Source organism: Cebidichthys violaceus, unplaced genomic scaffold, assembly GCF_023349555.1.
Source record: "Cebidichthys violaceus isolate CVI_PGR_0920_01 unplaced genomic scaffold, fCebVio1.0.p SCAF_10, whole genome shotgun sequence".
In the NCBI taxonomy this organism is placed as follows: Eukaryota; Metazoa; Chordata; class Actinopteri; order Perciformes; family Stichaeidae; genus Cebidichthys; species Cebidichthys violaceus.
The window spans coordinates 11,410,060-11,429,642 of record NW_027176263.1 but is presented as its reverse complement, the minus strand read 5'-3'; the positions used below and the strand labels follow the sequence as shown (position 1 = coordinate 11,429,642).

The window sequence follows — 19,583 nt, the reverse complement described above, 5'->3', positions numbered from 1 at the left end:
ACAGGACGGCAGAACGAGGAGTCGCGGAGCGTGAGACCGTGATTGGAGCGTGGCCGCTATTAGATGTTCATCTCAATGACGCCTCGGCCGACATACAATTCCCAAGAATCAAACTGCTGCAGACATCCGTTAAAACATTGTGAAACACTGAGTTTAAAGTCTGTAATCCATGAACAAGGCGCTGACGTCTGCCATTGTTAATGAAGACACTTCTACCATCTATGATCAGTCTAGTTTCATTACTCCCTCCTCTCCCCAAGCCACAAAATCTTCATAACTCAATTAAGGATAAGAGCAGCAAGACTCCAGATAACATCAGCCTTCCTTGCTCAAACGGCACACACTCAAGCAAACAGTGCAACTTCAAAAGAGCACCAGAAAAAAAAAAAGGGGGGGGAAACGGCAGACATGATTAGAGCGCCTCTGATCGGATCAATTATTAACAACTCTGAGAGTTTGCGTGAGATCTGAGAGAAAGCGTAGCATGATTTGAAAGCAGAATGAAACATCTTCTTCAGCTAATGGCAGTCACAGGGTCATACAGGGGCCGACAGAATGAGCAGACTGGAAAAACATGGCACCAGTTTTTAAACATGCAGGGAGGATGGGTAGAGAGAGAACATCTCTCTCTCTCTCTCTCTCTCTCTCTCTCTCTCTCTCTCTCTCTCTCTCTCTCTCTCTCTCTCTCTCTCTCTCTCTCTCTCTCTCTCTCTCTCTCTCTCTCTCTCTCTCTCTCCTCTCTCTCTCTCTCTCTCAGCAGCTGCTGCTACGACTTCATCGTAGGAGAAGTCTGTGCCACCCTCAACTTTTTGAGAGAAAAGGCTAATTTAATGAGGCCATCTTTAAAGTCAGGAATGTCAGCAGTTGGGAGAAAACAAGCAGATCGTTATTGTATTTACAGCAGCTGGCTTAACTGAAACGCCACGCTAACGAGATTAGCATGCCTATCGGGGTGGATGTCACACAGCTAAGGACGCAGCAAGAGGGGAAAGTCCGTACTGTCAGGAGATACGCACAGTGTGGCAAATTGTTTCAACCTACTTGGAAATAGTCCTGGGTGTTGAACCTAAATACCTTTTAGTACCAACTAAAATGTGTTCTTAGCATCAAGTAACAAAGAGTGTCCGATAACCAAGGCCTGGTCAGATTCTTTGACTTGTTCACGTATTCTTTGATCCGATTATTCCCGATTTAAGAATCATACACATAAACATATTTTTAGGAAATGTATTCATTTAAAACTTATATGAATTCCCTAATAAGTCCCGTTTTGGTGTCGGTACCTAAACTTGTGTTCTATCGACACGATTATCAAATGCTACAGTTCTAGCATTATTTGGAGAGCCCGTTTGACTCACATTAGCTGTAAACATTCTATTTACTTTATATCATTTGTGGTAACCAGCATCAACCGCATGGCAGCCAAAACACATTTCATGTTATGGAACAATCCCTCATATCTTGATAAAGTCTCAGAGGTGCTAGCTTGGATGGGTGTCATGTTGGCAGTCGCAGAGAGAGGCCGATAACCATCTGTCACGGTGTGAGCAAGTGTGCTTTTAAAAGCTGAAATAAAACCAGGAAAGCTTCATCCACAGTTGTGTTTGTGGATCAAGATGTCAGGGAGATGAATCGTGGGAATGAAGGGCAAACGGGATGCACCGAAGCCCACTGACTGAGATTTCATTGCCTGTCAGTGTGTGTGTGCGTTTCAGTTTTTCACAGTTGCCTTGACAGCTGCCCCTGTGAGAACTAGTTGGCACAGAACCCAAAAGAGCATGAAGCAGGTATAAAACATGATAAACGGTATTTTGATTTATTAGGACTGTGATATCTTGACAAATATAAATTCCAGCTACTTTCTGAGAACATGAAGCCAAGTTGGAGAATGTGCATCAATGTCAGAATTGACATTTTGTGGGACTGAAAGTGTAAAAAGAAGAAGATATAAAACCACATCTTTGGCCTATAAACAGAGCAGAGTTAACAGAAAAGTAGAAGCAAATGTCGGATACTGATGTCAGGTTGAGTTTATTTAGCTAGTGCGTTTTCATGCTTCAGTGACCCCTCGGTCAGTATTTTTAACAATGCTCCGTGTCAGAAGCAGTTTGGCATCTCCGACGAGATTTACACAGAGAACTCAGCAGTGCATGAAGCTGAAATGCCGCCAAAAACAAAGAGGTCGGGCTGCCTTATTTAACTTGACAGCAGAGACGTTGAACAGGACAGAGTCAGACCAGGTACAATGTCTCTGTCAAAACACTGTAACTGGAGCGACAGTTTGGTTCACCACAGTCTGATCCCGTTATTGACTTCTCAGATAGGAAACAAAAGTAGGGAAATAAAATGTACACGAGTGAAGGGAGTTCATGTATTTCATCCTAAAGCTGGATCAAAGTAATACAAAAGAACGATTTCCTGTCGTCTCTTTTCATTACATCCAAAAAGAAACCTGACCCCAGGTAGTATTTCATTCTCTGCGTGGCACACATCAGCAGAGCACATTTCTGCTCATTCCTCTGTTTCTAATTGAAAACCCGCGTTCAAAGCAGCAGAGCCGGGCTGTGACCGGTATGCACACCCGCTAACTTAATACAACCGCTGCTCTTTTGGTGCCAGGTAATTGCACTGCGGAGGGGTCTCGCTCTGCAAAGCCACTTGCTCGGGTGCAATGAGTGGGCCGGGCTCATTATAACAAAGCTCGCTGAGATCACTATCAGTTTATGCCTGCTTCTCTCCATCCTGCCACTGACAGCAGGGAGCGAAGCTCTGCTCCCATTAGACAGCCCCCCCCCCCCCCCCCCAGCTTATTATCAGGCAACATTGGCATGGCAACAGGCATGCAACCTCAGGTGGACCGTTGCTTTGCTTCGCTCAACCCGCGAGCAGCAGCAGCAACAGCCTTTCATAACGCCTCGTCGAAGATTTCTACCGCGATCCTCATTCTGACAACACTTACAATTAGCCCTTTCATCAGAAACATGACACTGACTGCATCACCGCTGTGCTTTCACTGTTACTACTCGACATGGCATTTTGACAGAAGTGTGCCACCTCTCCGACGCCGTGGTGAAATGCTCTCTCATGCCTCCTAACGAGCCGCTGCTTGCCAGCACACCTCTGCCTTTGAAAATGAAGAAATGCTCCATATGGTCTCCATGACAGGAAGAATAATAAAAAACACTCGTGTAACAGTGAGAGCGGGAGGGAAAAGGGAGGGGGGGGAAACAGGCGTCAGCCATAAATCTCTTAATAAGCGCACCGGGATGCGATCAACGGCATCAAAGTGTTGGCTAGGCCCCATCCAAACGCTCCCTCACACAGGCTTTAACGGGCCACCCATCCTAGGCCATTACCGCCTCAGTCGTACTACGAGGACTGGGACTAGTCTGGCCCCTTAGGAACTCAAGTAGGGATCGTCATTAGAGAACCAGCAGGAAAAAAAAGCCCTCGCTCATTGTTTAAGCAGGGAAAAGCACTGAATAATTTGCATGAGGCAATTGAAGAAGAAAAGGAAGCAAAGGAAGGACAATGAATACAAATAATGATTTGGATTTAATTTCTAAACAGCTCTATTTTCTAAATACTTTCATTCACAAAAATCTACCTTATGATGGATTGTGTACACTTATTATCAGGTTTTTTGTTTAACGTCCATGGCACCACTTTGCATCAAATGGTTGACTCTCTTCTTTTAACTCACTGCTGAGGCTATTTAACGCCGAGCATCACAATGTCATGCTATTCCACGTTATCGTCTAACGTATAAATGGCAGTTCACGGAGCGTGATCTGCTTGCTTTGCGCCAGATGGAGCTTGAGTGCGTGAAGAAGAAGCCTTTAGGAGAAGATGTGAGCCACATCTCTCATCACACCCAAACCCACCCCCCTCCCTGCTGCTCTGTCCCTCGACACCGGGCTTCATAACTGTCATGCCGCATCTAAAATAGAGACATCTGAGCATGGCCAGCTCTCACCAATTTTCAACACCCACTCATAAAGGGCTGACTGTTGAAACAGAGGCAGCCTAATGCATCTCTGTGTAATTCACGGCCGTGCTGAGCGCCGAACATGAGCCGACAAGGAGGGAGGGAACGAGAGAGGCACTGCAAATTTTGACTGGAGCGCCCAAACGATGACGATGAAAAAGCTTTGTGGCGTCCACAGATCTGATCCTGGCAATGAAAGGGAACCATGGGTATTATTACCCATGGTTCCCTTTCAATCTGGAGCCACAACCGTCCCCTGCAGCTGTGCTCGTACGAGACAGAGTGAATATGAGAGCAATTATTAGATTTAAGCGGATTAGGCTTTGCTCAGGTAAGGCAGGTTGGGTTGTTCCTCTTTCTCTTTGGTCCTGACAAAATGGGCACTAATCCAGTAATGACACTACTTTTAGAGGGAAAACTCAACAGTGCAGCAGTGGAGAACAAAGGCCGCCATTTCTTGTAAGTATGTTTAATTTTTTTTCCCCCATATAGACAACAAAGGCTCTACACACAGCAAACATGAAAGCTTAATGCAAACTGTTTACACAAGTAAGTGCTATAACTACCATGAGCAAGAATGAACAGAGGATTTAGTATCAAACTAAATAAAGAGAAACGGTAATGTCAAACATCTGGGGGTCACACTCCGGGTTTTCTTTTTTTGTTTTCCAGCATTATGAGCCAAAGATGGAAGATTAACTCTGCAGTGGAACAGAGGAGCTCAGCAGTTTGCAGTCAGGCTAAAACACTGATAGATGTTTCAGACAAAAGGGGCCAAAGTGGGAGTTAGAGAAGTGGAGCTGCACGGGTAAATCTCTGTCTGCAGGCCCGTAGACGCCGCCTCAACAGAGTAATACGACAGAAATGAGATAAAGCAGAGGGAGGAAATGGAATGCTGTTTCCAAGTGTCTCTTGAAATATGATCTATGATGATGACCGAGTTTGATGGATTAAACAGAAAGAAGGGGGGGGGGGGGGGGGGGGGGGGCAAAAAGCCAAAGCCAACATGCAGTCTTGGGACGTAAAACTTTGAGAATGCAACAATCACGGGACAATATGTCTCCGGAGTGACAAGAGCTGCTTTTCGCATCAGTGGAAGTAATACATGACGGCTCCCTCGCTGGCTCTGGCAGCAGACGGGCGCTGAGTCCTTGGCTGCCAACGCTGGTCTCGCTCTGCAGGCGGCTCTGGCTAATGCCTGCACCTCTGCTTTGTCCAGACATGAGTGCCAACCAGGAATGCGGTGGCACTCTGCAGTCCCCCTGGAAAACTACCCGGCATGGAGGGGGGAGTGAGCCAAGATAAGAGGGAAGGAAGAAGACTTTCAAAATAAAAGGGTATTGAATATTACAATTTCATTCTAGGTCAATCCAATGCCACGCTTCTGCTGCAACATCCGACCACGAATATATTTAATCAAGATAATAAAAAATAAAAAAAATTCGAAATTAGTTTCCTCTATCGGGGCAGCATTGTTTTAATGATCCAATGAGACAGATTATAAAGAAGACAAGACGGAATACTTAATGATGGGAGGATGGATGAACATGCCCATTCAAAAGAGTCAGATTCTTTCAGTCACTCAATGGGGCTCCAGAGTCCAATAAGGACTCCATTAAACCTCAGCTTCTCTGCATCTTGCTGTCTCTCTCCACAGAACAGTCCATCTACCATTGGCCTTCGTAAGAGTGTTTTTAAAAGCTTACTGAATCTCTCTGGTGAAAGCAATACTGCAATATCTTCATCTGAGCAACTGTGGAACAGTTTTTGTTGTTCTAGTAGTGCAACCCTGAAGCCATGTGCTTGACTGAAGCTGACAAAAGACACAAAAAAAAAAAAAAAAAAAAAAAAGCCAAACCTTTGCGATACAAGTTCATGAAAGCAGCGTATATCTACCTTCCTCATTTCATTCAGAAAAATGCATTCTAGACATGGGTGGCCAAGCCTGGCCTACACACACACACACACACACACACACACACACACACACACACACACACACACACACACACACACACACACACACACACACACACACACACACACACACACACACACACACACACACAGATGCTGGCAGGAGGGATTCAAACAAGCCTGGCAACCAGGTTGTTTCCAGGACCGCTCGTCTCTGTGGTGTAGGTTTCCTAGCAGAGCTTGGCTGGCTCTGCAGAGTGAGCTCAGTGTAGTCACCACAGTTTAATTAGCCGCAACCTTTCTGGACAGACGTCTACTGTAACGGCCGTCGCCTGCTGCCGCTGTGAGAGAAAGGTCCCTGTGACCGTGGACCACATAGATGCAAGTGTGTTTTTAGAAATCTACCAGAGCAGAAAGTTTCTGTACACATGTAGTCTTAAGGTGAGAAAAGATGCCGTGTGGAGATGTATCCTTTTGAATGAATAGTATCTACAAAGTATCCACAATAGCAATTAAGCAAAAGAAACTAGACAGAAACAAGTTCCTCAGCCCCCCTAATTTAAAACACACCCAGGTCCAATCCTAAGCAGAGAGAAAAAAGACCTAGCTAAGAGCAGACGCGACACACGAGGAACTTATTGCAGACTTTGTGTCATCTAAAAAAACATCTGACATCAAAAGCGTCCCATTATGAGAGCTGAAGAGCGAGGGAGTGTGACGTTCTAACACGGTTCCTGATGTTTCTCGAGCATCTGCAAGCCAAATGATTATAAGTAGGTCGTATTATCTTTTAATTAAGGAAGGCACTCGTGTTTGGAAGGCAGCAGGTGGTCCGTTTGCACAGCCACAGAGAGCGAGGAAACCTATTTACCCACTTCTACTTTACCTTATTTTGGTTTGCTACACCCTGTTCAGATCCAGATGAGCTGGATCGCTGGTCACATTTGGCTTCAGAATCTGTTGTGTGATGCTTAATGAATGAACATCTGTTGGAGTTCATTGTATTTTATAAGGTGATGTACTGACAAGACCCAGCATGTCTTTTACAGAACACAACTTTGGGTATGGAGCACAACACGTTCTGCGTGTTGTTTGGAATATTAACAGTATTTGGGAGGTTTGAAAAAAACACTTTAAAGTGTATTTACTGTTAGATACTCATTTGTGACTGAATCATGTAGATTAACAGGACCTTAGAATGTATGTATACCTGCACAGATATCCATTCAAGTCAGTCATTATGTCTAAGATCATAAATAAGAACTATCACATTTAAGAGGAGAGTATTCATCGCTATAAGAATCTTTTTATGCAGCAAGTGTCATTAGGGGATATTTCTCTGAAAGGGGTTTAATGCACCAATTCCCTCTTTTTATTTACATTTGACATACAGTGAGGTTTATCTTAAGAAAATTGACGCATAAGTGCCACTTTTCAAATCTCACGGGCTTGACTTTGAGTGTGTGTGTGTGTGTGTGTGCCGTAGGGGGTGTATGACATTTGCGGCGCCTCCGATTTATTTGAATAACAGAAGAATGGGCAGGATGTGGCGGACCCCCAGCGATGCTCAGCATTTAGCTTTGAAAGCAATGTTTGTATTAGCATAGAGAGAGCTGCATCTACTTTGAAGAGAGAAGAAGTGGGAGGGAAAAGAAAAGAGCAATTACGGGGGGGGGGGGGATCATCGAGAGTCACTCAAAAATGCCTCCCGTTTTACTGCCAGACATGTTGAATGAATATCTGATTTAGTTGTATCATCTATGATCCATCAGGTCGTAAATCTCTACCTCTCTAGACTGTCGGGTGCTGGCTGTAGCGCAGGCATACATGCCGATGAAGGATAACTAGCTGATGAAAGAACTGAGCAGAGCCCAGATGAAGCACATTTTGGAATAACAACGAAGAAACAAACAGATCTCCTCTTCCTTTGCATCAAAATAATAGTCTGCCTTGAAAAAAATGGCTCCAACTACCAAAATCAAAGTAACTCCTGTATACGAGTGTCTTGCTAAACGCCTTTGTTGTAAATCTTAATGTTACACAAGCTTCATCACAGCACTGCAACGAACAGCCACCATCATTATACACGATCACACAGCCACTTACTGGCTGCGTTACCTGGCAACACGCGCCACTTGTGTTTCCACCCACTCAGGTGCAGCTGAACACGGTCAAGGTGATTAAGTCGTTCCTGTGAACAATTGAACTGCTCAGCATTCACCCTTCACACCTCCGTGCTGAAGAGCTTTTCCTGTGTTCGCACTGCAAACACGGAGGAAATCAGGCGGCGCCGGCTGCACCAACTACAACCAGATGAGTGGAGGCTCACCCATCTCATATGAGCTGTAGATTAAGGGTCCCTGGACAGGAAATGAAATGTTTGGTCGTGGCTGTCTGGAGTGTTTGTCCAGGTCCTGCACCTGTTGATAGCCATCTAGACACCAACACGATGAGAGCGAGGATCTGAGATAGGACAGGACGGCAGACTTCCGCGGGGATAAGCGAGGCCGATAAACGGCAACACAAAGGAGGTTTAAGTCGGCGGGGACGAGAGGACCAATGCTCGACCTTCCTGCTCAAACAAGCAAAAGGCTCCAAGCTATCAGCTGGCTTTCACCTTCAACAGCTTAAAGAATCTAAAGTCTTACTGAAACAACAGGGTCTCTGTCCGTCTGCTGTACTGGCACAGGAATATCTTATAAGACCGTAACCATCTATGGAAAACCATCTTGATTATGATTTATCCTAATTCCTTGACAATCTTTCCATTGTGCCTTTCCAGAAACCCAATCCTGATGGAGTGGGTGGATGTCTTTCTACTCATCAACCTCCAAGTAGGGAATACACTTCAGAGCCGAACAGCAGCTGTTATTCATCTCTACATCTGTTCTACAAATGTCTGTGTGTGCTGACGTTGGATGACCTAGAGGGACCGAGAAGGGGAGAGAGTAGTAGTAGTAGTAGTAGTAGAAAGGCAAAATGGAGATCATGTCTGATGCATGTCAATATTTCTGTTTATTTTCCTTTGAGTGTCCTGGGGGTCAAATGGACAGAGTGCTCTCGAGTGAGCGGTCCGTCTCCGCTCGGGGCTCTGGTCTAATGAGGATGCCGGTGTATGGAGTTACAGACTGCAGCCAGACCCCCGGTGATCATGACCAGCCAAGTCGAGCTCCCTCCCCCTCTGAGCTCCAGGCTCAGTGGAGATTCACGGCTTCATCTCACAACAGCTATTGGTCTGAAGAAAAGGTACTCTGGATGGTTCTGGATGGTTTTACGCTTTCAATGACAATCACCGGGAAGCAGTCCAAGCACAGAGTGATCTGTCCACACAATGGACACACCCGCATAGGTGTAAAGTGGCCATTAAGCTAAAAACATTGGTTAGGACTGTCGTTCACACCACGAAAACAACAACCTAAAAAAACACCCCCCCCCCAGCCAAAAGCCTTGAGATCAAACAAAACACCTCATCTTCAACAGTTTCTTTAAAATGAAATGAGAGACTGAGCCAGTGACATGAACATGTAATAGAAAATAGAGATGCAGAGAGCTTCCAGTTTTAATGAATAATCTGGGTGATTTGAAAAAAGGCGATTTACATTTGTGCCAAAACACACATGCAATCTAAAACACATTAATTCTTTTTTTTTTTTAAAACTAGCAAAATGTACTCATTCAAATTCCAATCACGTCTATTGTTAATACCTCGGTCAACAGGCCATGGTTAATGGACTTTGATGGTTATTTGTTTTTCAAGCTGATTCATTTACAGAAAGCAGTGAAGCACCGTGTTTCTCACAATACTACTCAGTTTTACAGTCGCAAAATAAAACATTTTCACATTTCACATTTTGAAGGAGTCTGACACATTAATGGTACCGCTAATGTAGAGTCTCTCTCTCTCTCTCTCTCTCTCTCTCTCTCTCACTCTCTCTCTCTCTCTCTCTCTCTCTATGGAGAGATGATTTCCTCTCTTGAGTACGGGAAGTTCTCCTCTTAATAGCACTTTCTAAATTGGAAGGAGAGTGACTTTGCTCTGACAAACAGTCACATCAACACATCAATCTGTCATACCATCAGGACATGAACATTAGACATTTTACTTTATGCAATAAGTCCATCCAAGCTTGACCAAACTATTAAAAACTTTGAAAAAAATCACTTTCCCATCATTCATGGAATGGGAGGGTTATAAGTTGTTCAGTTCTCAGTAAACACACACACACACACCACAACACACTGGTTTCTTTTCCCCTTAAATGTAAACAGCATTGGAAACCAGTGAGGCCTGACTGGCCCAATGGCCTCCCTCCAAGTGTACTGTCACTCACACTCTAGGGAGAGACACCTCACGGCAGGAGGTGGCGCGACCCCCTGAGACTTAACAAAATGACACACGCACGCACGCACGCACGCACGCACGCACGCACGCACGCACGCACGCACGCACGCACGCACGCACGCACGCACGCACGCACGCACGCACGCACGCACGCACACACACACACACACACACACACACACACACACACACACACACACACACACACACACACACACACACACACACACACACACACACACACACACACACACACACACACACACACACACACACACACACACACACACACACACACACACAGACGCACAATTACACGCTCAAAGGCTGTTAATTGGCGAGCTTGGCTGTGTGTGAATACTAACTGGATGTGGGGCAGCAGCTGTTGTTATAGGCAGTTCTCTCAAAGGTGAAGAGGGGAGGAAGCGAAGAGAGAGAGAGAGAGAGCGTGTGTGTGTGCGTGTGCGTGTGTGCGTGCGCCTGTTAAAATAAAGAATCCAGTCTCACGCTGTGTCTCCCCCCCATGCCGACAGCCAATTACCTGTGTGTGAAGCTGGAGCCCCCCCCCCCCCTGTCTTTCTGTCAGAAGCTGTCTCGTCTTTAAGCACGATTGGACAATACTGTTTCCTGTCTGAGTTCCCCCGTCTGCCTGGGAGACCATGCTTCTATCCCATAATCGTTGCCATCCTTACCCACCACACACAGGCCACATCAGTGCTCCACTGGTGCCCTTTCAGATATTTTTTCTTCAGTCGCTTTACATTTTCCTCTACGGAGAAAAGACAGCTTGCAGTTTATAAGGGTTTAGTGTTTCTCCACATAGGCTGCACTGGGAAACCTGCCCCGATACGTTAATGGCCACCGAAGTATATTTTGACCCACTTTGACAGTGGCAGAGGCTCTTAACGACAGTCTGACGTCATGGAAGTAAAGAGGTGGTCTGTGCGAAGGGTAGGCAGCCACTTTGTGCATGCCGCAAAAATGCAAGCTAAAGTTCATCTGTCAGCTAAAGCTCAACTTATCTCTACCATATAAAGGCTGACACCGAGTTACCAATTCCTTAGCTACACTTGCACTACATAATGCAATCCGATACTGTAGCCCTGCAAGAAGTCCTACCTTTGTAAAGCGTAAGAGTTTCTACATTGGTTACGCTTTTTGAGCTGCACTCTGCTGGATTGGACCAGGAGCTCAGTTTAAAGCTGATACAGCACCATATCATTTAGAAAAAACATTCATGTTGGGGAAGAAAAAAAAACTACACGGTTAATATTACTTATATTATGCATGAAATCCCCACAAAATGTATTGGTGGCGGTGTTAATTGATGAATTAGCCATCAACAACTTCAGTGCAAAGATAGAAGTGTCAGCCTTAAAAAAACAACAACACTGGTTTGAGTAACTTGAGAATAGAACGTCACAGAATGGAATAAAACAAAATAGAAAGTGTCTTCAAAAAAGCCTCAAATCAAACCAGGGACTCGTTTATCCCCCACTACAATTAGATTGATTTGCACATGAAAGGATTTTGCCTCTTCTGTCTGTAATTGCTTTGTTTTGCATCGACAAGTAACGTATTATTGTGCTATCTTACCAGTTGACAGTGTTTTGTTGTATCGACCCATCTGGTTCGGTAATTTACAACAGTGTGTGTAAATGGGTTACATTGTACGGTTATGCTTCTGTTTTTATACATGATTGGTGTATTCATTTACGTTTGTTATGAAGTTACTCTGAGGAAATTCCCTAAAATCACATGCAGCTCATCCAGTTTGTCCTCGTTAACCGATTGGTCCATATAGTCTATAAATACAACAAGAGGAATCTGAAAGGTGATATGAATTACGACTGAACAGATGCTTTTCAGTGATATATTCCAACCGCTTCTCTTCAAGAGCGACTGATCGATGGTTTGCCTAAAAAGGTGAAGCGGCCAGGTGAGTCTCACTGTGAAGCAGAGAGCTGGGCATTTCTCATGACGTCAAAGTAAATGTGTTTAGTTTGCAGAAACAAGGCGGGGGGGGGATTCATCTCAGCTTACCTTTGTTGGAAACGGTCGCAGTCACGTGCAAGAAGACATGAGGAGAGAAGGAAAGAGAACCAGAACGTTAGCCGTGGAACAACATCAACAACCATAAAAACAGGAAAGGGTCGCTTTCTGCCAGCATCACTTTTGTTTTTGGAGTAGGACTCTGAGCCAACAAGAACATGTTTTTATCTTTGAAAAGGTTCATGTTTCTTTAATGTACTTCTCACACAACGCATTATTGCAGCAATAGTGAAAATGCCTCCTGGCACATGAACCTCTGTGCATCCGAATGGAGTGCAGGACGAGATAAATCAACCCAGGTGTAAACATGAATCCGTCTGTTCATCCTTCATTCGTTTCCCCAAAACTATACGCCAGTGATGGATTCACGGTTCATCACCGCTGGGCGGTATAAACCTCTCCGGCACTGGCGAGAGTGGTCTCTTGGGCCAAAACGAAGGGCTTCTGGGTAATGCTTTCATCCGGGGGAAGAGCGGTTCAGGTCAGCGCATCTCCCTCTCTTGCTTTCTCTCTGCCTCAAAGGAACGATCTGTGAAAAGGTGCGCCATACGTTTTCTAAAAGCCCCCACGAGCAGTGAAACATAAATCTATTTTCTCCCCTTCACTGCCTCCCTGGGTCCCATTTATCTTCCCACTGTTTTGGGCTCATCGCGGCTCAGTGCGAGCGCCACAGGAGGGGAGAGAGGAGAGACGCGAAAGCTAAATAGCAGATAGTACATCAAAAAGTGGGAGAGAGAGGTGGATCTCCATTTCTCGGCGTCTTAAAAGACCAGACCTTTTGCCACCATGGGAGACCCATCGCCCTCCCGCTCACCCCTGAACCTAACGGACACGCTCAGAACACATTGCTTTATTGCCTGTAAAATAGACACAGTGGCCTATTTATAAGAGGATTAAGTAAAGAAAGAAAGACAGCAGGAGGGTGCTCTGTCTCTGCCAGCACTCCCAGCCCGAGGGGGAGGACCAGTGAGGACAATACAGCACATGTATGTAGCCTGACGTCCAAGGTGAAGGCTTCCAGGACACTGTGTGGTTAAGGAGGTGTACGTGTTTGCTCTGTGAAGGAATCTAATGGAAGTGCACAATGCAACACGACCCCGGTGGCAGCGTCTGGGTGACGTCAACGGGACAAGCTGCTTTCAGACGACAAGACCAGCAGATACACCGAGGAATGTCACATGCGCCCACCGAATATATAAAAAGGGACACGCACTGAGGAGTGTCCAATCACACCTGCATGTGAGACGACAAAATGTCATGGCAAAATCAAATTCATTTAAATGTCACTGCCACAATCAATGGTTTCACTCGAGGGCGGGAAAGTAAATCCTCACAAATGTTTTGGGTCAAATTCAGCTCGATGAATTTGACGGAGCTCCCACCAAAACTAGCCCTGCAAGCAATCAGTGTGTCACCGAGCCTTTAGAGCCACACATGGCGTAAAGGCGCTCAAGTGAATTTAACCTTTCTGGTGTCTTAAGCCTTAAGCCTGAGCTGAATTGATACAAAGCCTCCGAATGTTGCTCAATTAGCTCTACATGCCGTTTGCCTCACGGAAGACAAAAAAAAAAAACACAAACATGTGAAACCCCAGTAAACAAACCAGAGTTGACTTGCATGAGTCTCACTGCCTCATCTTTGAACATCTTCAAAAGGAAGTCCAATAAATCCCAGACGGCTTTTAAAAAGGTGTAAAGTAAAACCTGGCTGTTAAGCACCGGCAGTGACCGTCTCCCCCCCCCCCCCCGTATCAATAGCACAAAGAGCAGCTCTGCCTCTCTTCACATCAATGGTGACCGCTGCCTCCCGACCTACTGATTTAATGATTTTTCTCAGGCTTCACAGGCTGAGCAAGCTTCAGTAAGAGAGCCCTGCCTTGGCTTTTAAATTGTCTGTTGCTACCCAAAAAAAAACAAAACGTGAAAAGGTGATACTTTACCGGCAAATGCCAAAAAATAACAGATCGTACGGGAGTATCTGCACGTCTAATTTCAGCCCCCGCCCCACCCTTCTCAGGCGTTCAGTAACAGTCTGGTCTATCGTTCCATCTGGCCTGAACCCAGAAGCCAGGCTATAGGGCTGGACAAGTTCTCAGGTGTCAGCTCTATTGAATTGAAGCCGGGAGGGGAGGGGGCCACTGTAGTGAGTTAACCCCCCCCCCCCCCCATTTCAGACTCATCCAGGACCAGAGGGACAGGAGGGAGGACAGCAAAAAAAAAACCTGGGCTAGGGATGGTTCGTTCCTTGTTGACTTTAACACACAGGTTGTTTGTTTTCATTCTCCACTTCGGCAGCTGATGTATTGATCCGCAGCCCTGTGCAGCTCAAGGTCTCGTCTGAGGGAGGACCCAGACGTGCCCTCGTAAAGGGCTGATGGGCTCACAATAGGACGGGATGTGAGCCGCATTATAAAGAGATGGGGAGAATTCTTCTTTGGTTATCGGAGGAGCCTACAGGTCAGCTATTCCCAAATAAATGTATCAAATAATTAGGTTCTGCAAGTACAAATGAGAGCTTATTAAACTTTAATGATGAATCATTATATTGCTTGTAATAGGTCTATATTTTTAGGGAAAGGCGGGGGGGGTCGTGTAATGGTGGGTGGGGGGAAATGTGAGGCATCCAGAACATCCCTCATCTATCTGTCCAGGCAGCATCTTCCAACAGGCGTTTCCACGGTAACCATGGCAGGACAGTGGTCCTCCAGGGAGAGGGGGACTTACCAGGGGTCAAAGGTCAATTGAGGGTAATTTATTTTTGCGGAGAGGAGCGATGATCCTCCTATCTTCAGGCAGCCATTCCCCTAGGTCTGCTTCTTTAAGGAGAGTTAATATTCACTCACCAGTGACAGATCCCTTCGGCTGATGTTTTTTTTTTTTTTTTTCTTAAAAAAAAATGCTTCAGTGGGTATTCGTCACAGTTCCATCAGATATGTGCATAAAATTACTCTGGTTCTTTTTGAGGAGAACAAACTCCTTCAATCAGAGAAAAAAAAGGCAGTTATTTTATGCCGTTAGCCCTCAGTGGCATCGATGCTTCTTCACCCCTTTTTGTGACAAGCAAACTGCAAGCACAATCTAACCTCAATCTAGCATTTGGTGACCTGAATAAGACCGCGGTTGAGACGATGCCCTGAGGCCATTTCATAAAGGAGAAATCAGAAGCAATATCAACTGTATGGCTTTTAAGTGTTTGAGCGCTCGGCCCTGCCACATTCAGGCGCTCCTCTCCACGGGTTAAGAGGCTACGGTGTCAGTGAGGGCCAACAGTAAGACGGTCGGACGCCACATGAATGTTAAGGATGCTTTCGACAAAGCTAAAACCCCGGGCCAAGCGGCCAATGGCGGAGCGGCGCAGTGGGCGACCTGTCCCCGCGGCTTATTAAACGCCAGCACTCAGCGAGCACATCAAGAGGAATCACAACAGGCACAAATATTTCGGTGCAACCCACAATGCTATCCACCGGCTATCAGGAGATACTATATACAGCTAATTCAGGCAAATGACATTTACTGAAGAGTTATTTAGATGCTATCGGTGGCTAGGGTCTTTGTGCTAAGGGGATTAGCGCCACCGTGCCCAGCGCTGAAAGGCGTCTTTGTGGCTGCGGTCTTTAGCGGGATGGGAGAGCGGCTCGGATGCCTGCGTGGAGGGTGTCAGTTATCAGGGATCCTGCCATGCCTTGCTAATCTCTGGCCCCGCAGAGTTCCTGAACCCCAGCCAGCGTGTCCTGCGCCAGCCTCTAGAGTTCCCTCAAAACAAGAGGGACAAAGATAGGTATTCACAGGGAGAGCCACTGGACTGTCAAGCTCCTCTCCTTGAGTGTGCAGCATAAGGGGGGGGGGTATCTTAAGCACCTCTACTGCTTTAGCCGCCATGAGCTCTCAATAGGGACAGGCTTCAGACGTATACATATATTGGCCCAGTGCCACACAGACACAAACCCCTGTGAGGCAATGAAACCGTGATAAATGTTCCACTATGAAGACGTCTTTCGCTTATTTGCCTCCGGTGATTTGCCGCATGGCATTGTAAGGACATTCTATGTATTTGTTCTATTTCTCTGCCACAGAAAACAGGCAACTGTTTGTGAAAAGAAAGGCGGTGAGATTACATTGGACATGGGATAACTGCAAAACTGCATTAGTGCACTGAACATGCACAAGCTAACCTACTTTACATCAGGACTGGGAAGCTGCCTACATATGAATTAGATTAGAATTCTATTCGGGGCGCTGAGACTTTATTACAAAACTATTCTTGATGCATGTTCATTTCTGATTTCTACAGTCCGTCTTTCTTCTTTTCACAATCCAACTGATTTAATCTTACTAAACAAGACTTCAGCTATTCGACTACATTGTAGCTTCTCATGCTCTTTAATGAAAATGTTTTATTCATAAAGCAATATTCTAAAATTCTGATTCACATTGATGACATAGTTATTGGCCTCACCTCAACTTTACATACAGTGATTTGACTTCAACTACATAGTAGAAAAAACATTTCCTCTACTTCAAACACAGTAACAGCTTAAATAGTTTTCTGCCTATATCTATCAAAAAGTAATGCAAAATTCCTGCAGGGTACACTGGTTAATGGAAAAGTGGGTCACAGAAATACAGTACCATATGCTCCCCAAAGATCAGCCCCGTTTCAAACTCCCAAACACTGTGTGCGTGTGTGTGTGTGTGTGTGTGTGTGTGTGTGTGTGTGTGTGTGTGTTTTATCTCTGATGTTTTCATTAAATGTAGATGAGTGGGAGGAAGGGAGAGAAATGCAACACAGCTGAAATTCTCTTTCCAGACATCCTGGTGACCGTGGCTAAGTGGAGAGCAGGGCCGCCTTTCAATCAGAGGGTCAGTGGTTCGATCCCCGGCTCCTACTCAATGTCAATGTGTCCTTGAGCAAGACACTTAACCCCAAAAGAAATTGCTCCCGTAGCTGCAACTACGGTGTAGATAGATACTAGTTGTAAGTCGCTTTGGATAAAAGCGTCTGCTAAATGACTGTAATGTAATGTAATCCTGGAGTTTTAAGAGTTTGGATGGTTGGGGGGGGGGGGACAGAAGAGGGAGTTAAGGGGAGAAAGAGGAGAGCACTGGATTATTGCGGCCAAATGAAGAGATGATTCACTGCTGAAATGTTGAATTAATTTGTGGCTGTCAGCTTCTCGTTCACAGTGAAGTGTTAAGAGTGTGGGGTGTCTGTCTGCCCCCACCCTTCCCTGGATCCCACCTCTTCCTCCACATGCCTTGGCCCGCACAGCTTGGCTCTCCTCAGCCCTGCTTGGCCTCCTTTCCACTCCACTGGGGAGCAGACATGCAGAGGACTGTCGTAAATGCTTGGCTGCAGAACTTCACAGACCAGCGTCTCATCTCCTCCTCCTCCTCAGGTCTCCTATTGTTCCCTTAACCTGGTTTCAGTGTCTGGCATGATGTGTCGTGACCTCAATCCTGGTTCGGCACACATCATCTACCTCTTTTCAAAGATGTAAATAAATAAAATAAAGAGAAAGCTGGGCAGATTGTGGTTCGGGGTTTGTTGCAGTGAGCCAAGTCCCTGCAGGCGTGGATCCAATCGCCCTGAGAGTTCTCTGGCTTTAAAAAGAGCAATAACAAGATCAAGCAGCTCACTGCAACAACTGGGCAATAAAGTAAGTTCAGGCTCTGTGCTAACTGCTCTGAGGAAGTGCTCAGAGGTAAAGTACTGCAGGGTAAACACAGAGTGGAAGGCCTGGACAAACTCGGCTGTAATGTACCAGCAGAAGCACAGGGAGCACAAAGCTTATTGGTCTTGACAGCACTAAAAAAAAAAAAAATGGACGTCTCTTTCTCTGACCAAGCGGCGGGGACGCGACACGGTCAAGCTATCAGGGACAGCGTCTGTGGCGTCCCGACAACAACCCCCGACACGCACACCTCCTTTCTGGCACCGCAGCGGAATGCGGCCCCCGAAGGCCCCGGTTCCCTTCTCGGTGCTCACCGAGCAGCTAAGTACAATGTCTCTTTTCAAAGGAGACGCTCAGATGAAAGAAGCCGAGTTAATTGCCTCGGCCACAATAGAAACCTCCCTGTAAGGCCATCCCATTTCCCCTGGCAATTAGGGCTCACTTCCCCCCTATGCGCTCCTGAACGAGCCGTGGGGTCGACACCCGTGTGACTGGGCCGCGGCGTGAGGACCAGGTCCCACCTGTCATCTGCTAGTTGTCTACGATAGCATCTATGTCTGTGATAGATGGGTTCCTGGGTGATGTCACAACATCGATGTGACAGGAGGGAAGGGCCTTTCTATTGAAACTGGTACACCTGGAGAGATTATTTCCAAAAACTTCATAAAAAAAAATAATTAAAATTGTGACTTCATGGTAAAGACTGCTTTGCTAGGAGGACAGAAGAGATATTAATGAACCACTGACACTCATGTTATCCAGAATGGACTTACAATGTACAACGACTTACTGAAAAAAAAGGGAAGTCTAACTCTAAAAACAAGTTTTTCAGGAAGGCTTAAAGGGAGAATTATTACAACATAGATGAGGAATGCGGATATCTATTTCGTCTGATTGCAGCAAATCTACCTGAGATTTGTGACTCACTTTCAGATGACTCAGAGTGATTGTAAAACAAGGGCATAATGTGCCTTTGCCTCTCTGTGAACAACAAACCACTATGAGCAATAATTACATGGCGAGAACGCTGGTTAACCGACTGCAGTGTTGAGGCAGCAGCCGTGGAGCTTTTTTTTTATGATTAAAGCAGAATAATTAGCTCTAATTACTTCCTGCTTTACACACCATCTCCTGCAGGTCATGCACACCGAGAACGAACAATGTTTCGCTTTTTTCCCAGGATTTAGGCTGAGGGGGGGAATGGGTGCGGGAATGAGTGGGTTGAGGAAATAGAGGGGGGGGGGGGGGGGGGGGGGGGGGTTGAGTTTCTCCTGAACAGACTCTTCAAAACCAAAGCGTGGATTTAGGAACTGCTCCCGGAAATAAAAAGAACATTTCGTATGTTCACGCACGCACACACACACACACACACACACACACACACACACACACACACACACACACACACACACACACACACACACACACACACACACACACACACACACACACAGGGCTTGTTAATCGTCAGATTAAAGTAAGACGGAATTGAGTGACAAACCCATCTATTACAGGCTCATTTGTATGTACATCACAGCCTCTCTTTGTTTTGGAGTAAGATGTGTTGAGGCGCGCTCCTCTGCTCCTCAATGAGAGAGTGACAACCCTGCAAA

The 19,583-nt window shown here is 45.8% G+C and overlaps 1 protein-coding gene across 2 annotated transcripts in view; it reads right to left on the bottom strand.

Moving 5' to 3' along the window:
* The window catches only part of ptk7b (protein tyrosine kinase 7b), a 67,435-nt gene that overhangs the window by 29,371 nt on the left and 18,481 nt on the right, over window positions 1-19,583 (bottom strand). The window contains exon 1 of one of the 2 annotated variants that reach the window (XM_068725488.1): window positions 12,291-12,380. The exons of the other annotated variant lie outside the window; for it this stretch is intronic. The gene's annotated coding sequence lies outside the window, so the exon portion shown is untranslated. Of the gene's footprint in view, window positions 1-12,290; window positions 12,381-19,583 lie in introns of those variants that run through there. 2 annotated transcript variants of the gene reach the window in all.